We start from the raw sequence: 13,103 nt of genomic DNA, 5'->3' as shown, positions 1-13,103 counted from the left end.
CTGCCAGTGGGTTAGCTGTGGGAGCTGCGACTGCTTCTACTGGCTCTCCCGACTGCTGAGGGTCAGCCCGGACTCCCCTCCAAAGGTCGAGTCCCTGGACCTTGCTGTTCCTCTTCAGCATTGCAACTCTTCTTTCGCCTCCTTTTGCATTTGCCAAGGCTTGTTGGTGGTTCTCCCAAACCACTGACCATCTGCCAACCACCGACCGAAGTGTGACACCATCTCACCGCTCCAAGGACTCCTCTGTAACTCCTGGACTCCACAGCTGGTCTTCTTCTTCACCACCCCCCCCCCCTTTCTCCCACCCCACCACCATGTCGACTGGGATCTTCATCCACAGAAGGGTGGGTTTTGGCTGCTGCCACGACTGGACACTCCATCATGGACTGGACTCTGTCCCCTTCATTTGCAGGTCCTCTTCTTTCAGAATCCGCCTTTGGTTTCCTTTGGTCTGGTACTGTTCTTACACAATCCATTTTCTAAGTACTCTTGTTTAGTCCTTGGGAAAACCAGATCCTTATCTATGCTCTCCTGGTCACTGGGGGTCACTGGGCTACTCACCTCTTGGGGTCCCGGGTTCTCCCAGCTCTCCTCTAACTACTCCATACCTTTGGGTGGGGGACTTCACTTCGCGTTCCACAATTTTGGTATATGGTTAGGCCCTTCTCTAGGGCCCTAGCTATTTTCTACAATTCTTGCCAATGCGTGTGGTTTTCTATGCTAATTTCTAATTGCTATTTTGTGTGTGTGTGTGTGTATGTGTATATGTATGTGTATATATATGTGTGTGTGTGTGTGTGTGTGTGTGTGTATATAAATATATATATATATATATATATATATATATATATATATGTGTATACTTACCTCCGGTTGGGCGGGGACTGCCTATAAGTAATCTAGTGTAGTGTTATTGTAATAAAGTACCTGCATGGTTCCTTTCATGTGTGATAAGAGCTATGTGACTGTTGTGGTATTGCATAACCTTTGCATGTTTCCTAGATATGTCTTGGCTGCTCATCCACAGCTACCTCTAGAGAGCCCTAGCTTCCTAGACACTGACTTCATTCACTAATAGGGGTTGCCTGGACCTTGTATACGGTGCCAACACCACAGGTGTCCACCACACACCAGGCCAGCTTCCTACATTTATCCCACATCGCCTTCAGATAGGCAGACATAAAGTTTGCGTCCCTATCCGAGACCATCTCCTTGGAGAAACCCACTCTGGTGAACGCACCAAGTAGGGCCCTAGCCACTGTGGGAGCAGTGACTTATGAGGGGTATTGCCCCTGGATAGCTGGTGCCATGGTCCACTACAGCCAAAATGTATCTATTGCCTGAGGCAGTTGGTGGGTCTAGGGGACCAACAATATCAATCTGCACCCTCTCAAAGGGAGTCCCAACCACTGACAGTGGTATTAAAGTAGCCTTTGGTTTGCCCCCTGTCTTGCCACTGGCCTGACGGGTGACACACGGCCTACAGAACTCCTTCACTTTTGGTAATATGTTGGGCCAATAGAGATGGTTGACCAATCTATCCCAGATCTTGGTCTACTCCGAGTGTCCTGCCAAGGGAATGTCATTACTTAAGGTGAGGAGGAATTCCCTGTATGTCTGGGGCGGCCACCATTCTTCTGCCCCTGGCACAACTTCTCTCTGGTGGGTCCAAACACCTCTTGAAATTCTGCCAAGTCAGGCAGGGTTAGCAGGTGTAGGGTCACTAGCTCAGAAGTCACATCCTCCCCCTTAGGATTGTATTCCTCCTGCACCTCTGTAGTTACATGGACTGGCAAGCCAGCCCATGTGCCCTTTCTCTTGCTTCTGTAGCCTTGGCCCATTCTTCCAGGGTTCAAGTGTCCATCACTTGGTGTGCAGCCTGTCAGCTTGTCACAGTACACACCCATTCAGAGAGGTACAGCATCTGTGCGTGGACCTTTCTCTCCACTTCTGACCACTCAGATGCTTCAAGATCATCTCCAAGTAGACACTGCACTGGGAGGGCAGGAGCTACAAATACCTTCTTAGGGCCAGTCACACCTACCCACTCCAAGCTCACCATAGCCATGGGGTGGAGCTTGGTTTTGCTGTCTGCATATGTCACCTAGTGGAATACACCAGGTAGGGCATGCTCCGGAGAAAACAGTTTCTCTGTGACCATAGTCACACTGGCTCTTCTATCTCTCAGAGATTCCACCTCAATTCCATTGACTTTAGGCCTCTGCCTGTACTCCTACATGCTTGGCGGTAAAGTGGCCAGGGCTGCAACATCCACCCTTCCCACGGACACTAAGGTGACCTCTGTCTGACTCCATCCCTGGGCCAATTCCCACCCCCACACCTACATTAGCAGTCCCATGGGACTGCCCATTACTGGAAAGCTTCTTGGAGCAGACAGCATCTCCCCTTTTGTGTCCTGGCTGGTGACAGTCAAAACACTTCCCTGCCTTTGCAAGTTCCTGGAACTTCCCTGCCTTAACAGGGTCAAAAGTCTTCCCCTGATACCCCTTCCCCTTGGACGTGGCCTGGCTTGGGGCTCTCCCTCCCTATGCAGGGTTTGGGGACTTTTGTGAGGACTCTTTGGATTATTTTTATCTTCTTTGCCCTAGGCTTTCCCCTGGGAAGGACTCTGCCCTCCTTTCATCTGATCACCCCCTGAGGGTTCGTTGGAAACTCTGTTTTTTAACCATTCATCAGAAGCTTCCTCCATGTCCCTGGGTTTGGACAACTTAGAGTCTACCAGATACTGGAAATAACTTCTGTGAGATATAATTAGTCAAGAAGTACTCCTTCATGATTACATTGTATAGCCCCTCATAGGTACTTACCTTGTTACCCTGTTTCTAGCCCTATAGTGTCTTTACTGAGGTATCCACAAAGTCAACACAGGACTGGGTATTGGCCTTCTGGGTGTCCCTAAACTTTATCCTGTACTCCTCTGGGGTAAGACCAAACTGCTGGGTGAGGAATTTTTCTTGTTGGGATAGGACTCTGTCTCATCCTCCCCTAGGGTCAGTAGCCTATCCCTCTCAGATACTGGGGTCGGCTCCCATAGGAGTGAACCCCAATACTGAGGTCTAACCTTCCTCATCTTGACAGCCCTCTCAAAGGCTGTCCGCCACTTGTCATTGTCGTCCCCCTCTCAATAACAAGGAACAATCTCCTGTGGAAGTGTGGGGCAAATCCCACCACCCTGGGACACCTCAAAGTATATTTCGCTGCTACTATCTCTGTGTTCTTCTTTTGCCCACTTCTTCTTTTCTAGGGCCATCTTCTCTGCTTCTAGTGCTATATAGGCCAACTGGGCTTCCTGCGCTGTTTCCCTGAGGGACAGGTTTGCTCCTTCTGAGGTGACCCCTCCTCCCCAACTAGCTCCCTTGGAGGGATGACCCCTCTTCCTTCCCATCACTGAGGTGTAGTCATTCTCCCTCCCCTGAGAGATTGAAACTGGCATCCTCCCTCTCCTCCCCCACTGGACCCTCCTCTGTGCCTATCTCCTGGGCTTCCACCCCGGTCCTAAGGGACTTAACCATCTTAGCCTTCCTAATGTTAGTGGCTGCTGGCAACCCCATATCAGTACACAACCCCCTAAGCTGGACTACAGTGAGTGTGGGTAGGGTAGCCAGATCGAGCTCTATGGTATCCCTAGATTTTGTGTCACTTAAAAAACCTCTGCAAAATTGAACCAGGAATTTAGAAAAATCACAAACATGAATTAATTGAAATTACTCCAAATTAAAAACAATTTTCAACTAGGACAATTCAGAGGATTTTTTGTTTGTTTCGCAAAAAACTGTATTGTAATATCAAACACAAGTACTGGATTCCCACCACTGTGCACCAAAAATGTTTTAAAGTGGATTATTGGTAAGGGCAGGTAGGTACTTACGCTTAGCAATAGACCGCCAACCCCTCTAGGTCTAGGCAAGGTCTCAATAAATTAATCCTTGCTCAACCCTTGGTAGCTTGGCCCATGAGCAGTTAGGTTTAACTTAGGAGACAGTTGTGTAAAGCAGTGGTTCCCAACCTTTTGGCTTCTGTGGACCCCCACTTTATCATTACTAGGACCCGGGGACCCCCATTGAATCATTATTGGAATCCGGGGACCCCCCCCCATTAAGTAATTACTGATAGCTGGGGACCTAATCTGTTAATATTATTTAATTTATTAAGCAGTCGCGGACCCCCTGAGGAGGCTTCGCGGACCCCCAGGGGTCCCAGGACCACAGGTTGGGAACCACTGGTGTAAAGCATTTAATATCAACAAAACAGTAAATAAGTAAAACACCACATGCAATAAAAATCCACCACCAATTCATAAAAATAGAAAATATTTTTATCTTTAACCCCTTCGCTGCCATGCCTTTTCCCCCTCGGGTGTCAGGCCTTTTTTTGGCTACTTGGGGCAGTTCCCGCTTAGGCCCTCATAACATTTTGTCCACATAAGCTACTCACGACAAATTTGTGTCCTTTTTCCCACATCCTAGGGATTTCTAGAGGTACCCAGAGTTTATGGGTTCCCCTGGCGGACACCAAGAATATATATATTTTTTAATGGGGAAAAAAGGGCTGCAGAAGAAAGCTTGTGTTTTTTTTTTCCCCTGAAAATGGTATCAGCAAAGGGTTTGCGGTGCTAAAATCACCATCTTCCCAGCTTTAAGGAACAGGCAGACTTGAATCAGAAAAACAAATTTTTAAACACAATTTTGGCATTTTACTGGGACATAGCCCATTTTTACTATTTTTTGTGCTTTTAGCCTCCTTCCAGTTAGTGACTGAAATGGGTGTGAAACCAATGCTGGATCCCGGAAAGCTAACCATTTCTGAAAAGTAGACAAAATTGTGAATTCACCAAGGGGTAATTTGTGTAGATCCTACAAGGTTTTCCTGCAGAAAATAACATCTGAAATAAAAAATATTGAAGTTGAGGTGAAAAAAACAGCCATTTTTCTCCACGTTTTACTGAGTAATTTATTTGTGTGCGATGTCAGATTTTTGAAAAGCAATATACCGTTAAGTCTGCTGGACTCTTCTGGTTGCGGGGATATATAGGGCTTGTAGGTCATCAAGTACCCTAGGTACCCAGAGCCAATAAATGAGCTGCACCTTGCAAAGGGTTTTCATTCTATACCGGGCATACAGCAATTCATTTGCTGAAATATAAAGTGAAAAATAGGGCCCGATGACCTTCACACCGACTTCCGGAACCAACACTGTATTGCCAGTTACTCCGCTCTCTGGATCTCTTCGCGAGGATCACGACACCCTGCATTTCCAAGGTACTGTTTAGGGGTCTTCCTGACATGTAGCTGGCCGGTGACTCGGGCCTGAACTGTTGGATTTGTTGTTCACGACGTCAGATACCCCCAGACAGAGCTATTGACTTCAATGAAATGTCTTTTTAAGTAATTCTTGCAAAATTTGTATCTTATTTATTTAAAGTTGGGGTTTTATCGTATTTGGTCTTGTTTTATATAAATAAATATTGGCTATTTTTCTAAAACTGGCGTGGTGTCCTTTTGTAGTGGTTTTCACTGTATTACTGTGTTTTGTGTGCAAATGCTTAACACGTTGCTTCTAAGATAAGACTGACTGCTGGTGCCAAGCTTACCCAGTGGGTATCTCCTTTATCCTGACTAGAGTGAGGGTCCCTACTTGGACAGGGTGCAAACCTACTGCCAACTGGAGACCCCATTTCTAACATTCATCCTTAGAGTTTAGATCTGGCTAAGTCCACCCACTAGTAAGGATAAGTTTCTCTTACCACACCCCTTCCAGCCCCACTCCTAATCTAATCGGGGGGCTCCTATCTGTCTGGGGCTGTAGGAAATTGGGGGAGCTCCAGTTTCTGTCCCAAGTGGCTTTCCCTCCTTTGAAGACCAGTTTGGCTACTCTGTCCTCATCCTGCTCTGCCATCTTCTGTAGCAGTTCTCCGCACACCAAATGCTTCCTTTGTTTCAGCCTAGGCCATTTCACACCTCATTACGGTAGCCTGACTCAGGCTGGCCAATCAGGTAAGGGCACTACAGTGCTGAATTTGGTAACTTTCAGAAAGTGTTCTAAAACTTTTTCCCTAGGTTAGTTATATTAAATTCAACATTGGCATGTTGTTAGATATATTATAACATTTAATTTGGTACCAGACATGCTATATTTAGCTAATCTCCATGGAAAATAAGACTGATTACTCTTACTACAATGGGGAAAACAAATGTGGCTGTTTGTCCCTCACCAGGGCTTATAAAACATTTTTTTGTAAAAACCCCTGCTTATATTTACACTGCACCCAACCCTGGGGACACCTGAGGCAGACCACAGGGGTGCCTTGTATGCAAAAACAAGGTAGCTTGAGACTTTGGAAGAACTTTTAATTCCAAAGTCGCATTTGGTGTTACTTTTAACTTAAAGGCAGCCAGCAAGGCAGGCCTGCCTTTACAATGACACTAGACACCACAGCAGTGCACCTATGGGTGCAGTGTCTATACTGGGAACCCTAAACCTACATGCCCTACCATACACTATGAATTGACCAGTAAGTTGTCAGAGCTAATTTGCATATACCATTTTACACAGAGCACTGGCCCTGGGACTGGTTAGCAGTGCCCAGGGCACAGTCAGAGTCAGTACGCACTGTCAGTAAACACCAGTATCAGTCCAAAAGTTTGGGGGTGATCAGGACAAAAAGGATGACTTTCCCACACTTGTTGTGACCTTTTCTACTGTGTATGCACTGCTTAAATACTTTACACATTGCAGTTGATTTAAGACCAGCTTCTTTGTGCCATATTACTAGAGCCCGAGTGCAGGTTTACTTTATTTAATGTGTGTAACATCTCGCAGTTGATGGTTTTGCTCCTTTAGGTGGACACTTGTCCACCCCAAAGAATAATCCACTTTCCTAAAGAGGTTTATTTTCATTTTGTGGCTAATCCCTTGCTTTGTTGCTTACCTTTTTGTAGCCCCAACTTAGAGTTCTTTTGCATAACTGTTGCACAGCGCTAGGGGCCAGATGTAGCAAAGGGTTTGCACTTCGCAAACAGCGAAAAACGCCATTTGCGAAGCGCAAAAGCCTCTTTGCTATGCAGAAATGCATTTTGCGAGTCCGATCCGACTCGCAAAATGCATTTCCGACTCGCAAATAGGAAGGGGTGTTCCCTTCCTATTTGCGACTCGCAATGCAATTCAATTTCGCGGTCGCAAATTGAATCGCAGTTACCATCCACTTGAAGTGGATGGTAACCCAGTCGCAAACGGGAAGGGGTCCCCATGGGACCCCTTCTCCTTTGTGATTGGAAAAAAAAATATTTTTTCAGGGCAGGCAGTGGTCCAATGGACCACTGCCTGCCCTAAAAAAAAAACGAAACTAAAGGTTTCGTTTATTTTTTTCCAAGTGCAGCTCGTTTTCCTTTAAGGAAAACGGGCTGCAGATGGAAAAAAAAAACTGCTTTATTAAAAAGCAGTCACGGACATGCTGGTCTGCTGACTCCAGCAGGCCACCATCCCCGTGAGTGCCCATACTCGCAATGGGGTCGCAAACTGCGACCCACCTCATTAATATTAATGAGGTGGGTCTTTGCGACCCCATTGCGAGTTGCAGAAGGTGTCTGAGACACCTTTCTGCATACCAAATTGCGACTTGCAATTTGCGAGTCGCACGGACTCGCAAATTGCAAGTCGCAATTTGGTTTCTTGCTACATCTGGCCCTAAGTCTGCTGTCATTCGGACCCTACATGTTACGCTAGGGAGGTAGGCAGTCAGTCAAAAATATAGCTTTATATCAGCCGAATAGGCCATAAAAGCACGCATAAACATTCAAAACACCATTGCATAAATTACAGACTTAAAATTTCACAGATAGTAGTACTACTACTACTACTAAAACACCATAAATTAGGTTGTAGACTTTAAAATACTACAAAATCTCTTTATCCCATAAATGTTTGATATACGCAGTTAAATGCTATACCGTAAAATACAATAAGACATATCCTAACTATAAAAATACACCATATAAAAACCCTACTGTATAAAATAGCTTTTCTCCCTCAGCTTGGGGGGATCGATCACCTTATTGTCCCTCAACGATGTACCCACGGTGATTAAAAATCGACCCATCGCACAGGTCACATCAAAAATCCCATGCCCATCAATAGGTCAATCGTTTGTCCCCTATCTCTAATACCACATTTTTAAAAATAGGCTTTAAATACTTCACCCATTGGGGTAAAAATCATAAGCAATCAATATGGATATGGAGAGAATTCATTTTCACATTAAGATCACACTGGGATATTTTTTGTTAATTTTGTAGAGCCTCCCGATTCCCTTATATAAAAACAAAGTTTATTCCACAATGAAAACTTTATACACTATGGCGCATCTTATTATTTGGGATTTTTCCCAAATATGGAAAGATTGTATCTGTCTCCCAGGAATTTAGCAAATGGAAAAACTGAGCATTTATTGCTCAGGCACAACAGACCCTCATCCCTGGAGACCTGTTTTAATAATCTTTTAAACTCTGCCTTACCTACCCCCACCTAGTCAATACCCTGTGTTACCGCTATATTTAATGTCCTGGCACAAGCCTGTATTCTTTCTCTTACTTCCCGTGCCCAATATAATTCACTTTGTATTATCTCCTTTTTACATAGCAGGAAGATTTTAGATATTCCTCCATTATCCATTCTTGTCAAAAAATGTAATATCTCTGCACAAGTGATCTCTGTCCACCCTAATGAACCTGTCTCTACGCTAATCGCCTGTGCCATGGTAAACAAGAGGAGGCTGAGTAGCCTTTTTAGGCACCTTCTTTCTTCCAAGTCCTAGCTCTTCTTACCCCCTATACCCATCACCTCCAACTCATATATAAACTGAGGTCTTACCATAGCTTGATAGGCTCGCAGTACTGGTTGAAGAGATGGTCCCCCCTATTGTTTATCAAATTTCCTTAGCCTCGCAATTTTTACCAGTGCCTTATCTTGTGAGGAGGCAAGAAGGTCCTTACAACCTAAATTATATGAAAACCATACCCCTAGGTATTTATATTTGTTCACTCTGTCTATTTTAGTTTTATTAATAACCCAACTCATATTCTTACCTTTATTCCCTATATGAGCACTTTAGTTTTTTCCATATTTATTTAAAAAAAATTCCGAATGCAATAATCCCCGAATATGTTCAAATTCCTTTTGTAGTCCAATTCCTGTCCGATCAAAACTGACCAGATCGTCCGCATATAAAAGACAGTTAATGTTTTTGCCATTCCTTTTAGGACTAAAAACATTTGGCAAGCTTAAAACTTAGGGGAGATCAGCAAGAACCGAGGAGAATAATGTATGGGCCAATACACATCCTTGCCTTAGGCCATTTCTTAGACTTATTTTCCAAGAGAGAGAGCGAGAGAGAACCCGCACTGTCCAGCTCCACTTGGGCCCAGTTGTCCCTATGCAGTTCCTGCACAATTAAAAGCATATCTTTTGGGATCCCATATCCCTTTAATACCTCCCACAGTAGGACGCGATCAGTTGAGTTGAAAGCGGAGAAAAAATCAACAAAACAACAGTAAAGTGACTCCCGCCCTATGGATTTCTTTGCAGTGGCTCATAAACTAAAACAGTGATCCATAGTTGAATGACTCTCCTTAAAACCCCCTTGTTCCTGGGGTCTGATGGACTTTACCTCCACCAAATCCTTAATAATCTTCAGTAATATTTTCGAAAGGTTAATTTGCCCATAATTTCCCGGGAGTGTATAGATGCCTTTTTTCTGGATTGGTTTAGTCACTTCCCTACTTCCAACTCTCAGGGAATCTTCTTGTTGCCAGGATTTCCTGGAAGACAATATAAAACAATCTAGACCACCATGCAATATAAATTTTTATTACCACTGCTGGAACATTATCTGGGCCTGCAGCCCTAGGGAGCTATATCCTCCCAGTAGTTTCCTTAATTATTAGTTCAAAAAATCCCATCTTTATTTCATTTTCAATACTAAAAGTGGAGGGGCTCTGCTCTGTTGGGACACCGTGATTATATGTCTCCTCTAAAAATGTAACCCACACATCCTCTCCCACCTGTCCCAAAGTCCGCTTTTGTAGGAAACCTTGCCCACACTGTACCAACCTCCAAAATTTCATTAGACTCTAGTTTTTAACATCCCATCCCAACGTTTTGCCTTTGATTTTCTTTTCTTTCATGCTACCAAAATTCTGAGTTCCCTTTTTAAACTAAGAAGCTGCAATCCCCCACCTAAATTTATTGAACGCTTTTGCTCTTTCCAGTTTTCTAATATTACTTTTTAGTAACCTACATTCTTTATCAAACCAATTTATTTGTTTCATGCTTCTCAACTTTATTTTTAATTTGTAGAATATTAAAATTCCTATCTTCGGGTTTAAGGCATGCCACCACCTTATTTATTACATTTACATACCAAACTACAGGATCTAAGAGAACCGTCCCAAGATCTAACTCACTGTAATTGTCCTGCAATTCCTTCAATAAGCTTTGTTGTTTTAATGAGAGCCTGGTTCTTAAACGCTTTGAGCAATCAATATTCAGCACAAGCTCCCTCCTCTGTCTAGGAACAATATCCATTTTAATAATAGTTCTTAGAGCATCATGCTCGCTCCTGTCCACCCACTTGACCTCAAAGTTTATCACCCGCTCAAATGCCCATAATGGTACAAACACATAATCAATTAGGCACATCTGATTGCCTCATTTAAATGTTTTTCTACCCAGGTTATCTGTGGGCACCCGACCATTTAAGTTCACTAATCTATTTGACAAAATAAAATCTAATAAAGCAATATCCTTCCCATGTGCCACATTATGGGACATACAGATAGGTTGTATGTTGAAGACATCCAGGCACTCCCCATATTTTTCATCCACCAACTCGGAAAGCAATTTATGGTTGAAATCTCCCATCATAATGGTCAGGGTTTGGGGATACAACACACCTGTGGTAATAACATCGTACTTGAACAGTTCCATCTGTCCAGTATAATCGGATGTACCACACGTGTTCATATGAACATTTAAAATGATAATATATTTATTTTTCCTGCCTATATCCAACAGTTGAATACCACAGGCCATAATCCAGTTACACTGTGATTTTATCTGCCATACCCTGGTGGCAATCTCCCAGAGGGCTGACCTGCATTATTTTCTACGCCGCTTGATAAATACCCAGGAAACCATCTAATGCTGGGGGTTCTCTGCACAGCCATGTCTCCTGGAATCATAGAATCGAATGCTGCCTTATAATTCCATCAACAGCTTGCCATTTGCTTCCAGTACTAAACCCATATGTGTTCCAGGAGAACAAACTAATGCTGTGCAGAGAAGCCTGCTCCTATTCACCCCACTTAAATCACGAGCCGCCTCCTCCCTCTCTAAACAGTTGTACCGATTTGGTTCAGGTGGAATTCCCCCAAATTCAATTTTATCATGTGAAGGGATAGTGGCCATGATCCTACCTACTCTTTTTTTCCCTAACTAGTCTCTTACTAATGGAACCTTCATGCAGCCACACTTTTACTTGATTAGTCTTTAATCCACTGTGATGATTCAAGAAACCTAGAGTGCAACTTGAGGGATATCCCCCACCTATTTCTGCAGCCAGTACCCAGATATTTTCACCCCATGGATCTGTAACTCACTTTCAGAGTTGAGAATGGTTTTTCTAACAAATCCTGAGTACAGCAGGAGCTTTGTAACATATTTACCATCTCTATTCTGCAAAAAGCCCATCTGTTTCAAGTCAGTTGTTGAAACAGCCTTTAAGCTACAACACAGGGAGAATACTACAAGGATCCTTGATCTGTTTAAGGGATTTAACTTCCTTACCCCTTTCCCTCGACAGCCACCTGATGTTAGTTCCAGATACACCCATAAAGAGTTTGTCTCCTTCTCATCAGCTTCCAGACTACTCAATATTGCCCCTCCTACTTTGAGGTGTCCCTGACACTATGCTCCTGTAGATCTATACTTCTTATTTCACTAATATGTGCTTTTCTACACACTTTCACCTGGTTGCACTTTCTGGCATTTATTGCTCAAGTCCGCTTGCAATGTCCTTGAAGTACAATTCGTTAATTTATATTTACTGGTACTTTCCTTAACCTTGGTCTTAACCTTAACCTTAGTCAGAGACAGGGTAGTTAAGCCTTTTTTTAAATAATGTACTCCCTCTATCCCTTACACTATCTCCCATTCGATGACCCCATGTAGGGTTAAACTGACAGGATTTCTTTGTTCTCTCGCTGCCTAAACTCTTTTGCCCTCTTTTCTTTGTTCTTTTACACCTCCCTCGGTAACCCAGATAAGAGAGGATCCGATATCCATACCGACCTCCCCTTCTTTTTATTAACATCAGGCATTTGAAGATATAGACGGAGGGCTTCTACTCTAATACTGGGGCTTTATCTCTTGGACTAACGTATTTACTCTCCTCACACATTAAACGTCCAACTTTACCCTCCTCGCCCGGACCTGCCTGCCCTCTCTGCACTGCGACAGGTCTCACCAGGTTGGGCATACAGTTATTAATTTGCTTTAACTCCTAGTCTATACACTGCAGGTAAACCTTGTGTGACTTCAACATATCTGAGTTCAATACCACAGCTTCAAGGATACCCTGTAATGTTTTTTTGCATCAGAACCATCACATCTAACATTGATGCTGAGGATCAGGGGTCAACTGCAAAGTCCGATGGAAACACAGGAGTAAGATTTTCACCCCCAAGCGGATTAAACTGGGAGGCAATTACTCTGGGCCCCCCCATTTACACTATGTCCAATGATCTGGGGTGTGGCTCCACTTTGCTGCAACTTCCTCCATATTCAATCTTTCTTAGTCCCACAATTCTTGCAAATCCTCAAGAGAATGAACACTCCTATAGCTCCTCAATGGGAGGCAAGATGATGAGGATAATCGTGGTTCCAAATAGTACATACCCCTATCCAATGATGTCAGGAGCAGGGAGTCCCTTAACTTTTCATTGACTGACGACTGAGAGATAACACTGCCAGATGTATGGGACATTTTCTCAGACCTTTTTCTAGTTGAGACACCCTTAAAGTGTTTCTCC

This window comes from Pleurodeles waltl, chromosome 7 (assembly GCF_031143425.1).
Source record: "Pleurodeles waltl isolate 20211129_DDA chromosome 7, aPleWal1.hap1.20221129, whole genome shotgun sequence".
In the NCBI taxonomy this organism is placed as follows: domain Eukaryota; kingdom Metazoa; phylum Chordata; class Amphibia; order Caudata; family Salamandridae; genus Pleurodeles; species Pleurodeles waltl.
This window is presented reverse-complemented; position numbering follows the sequence as displayed.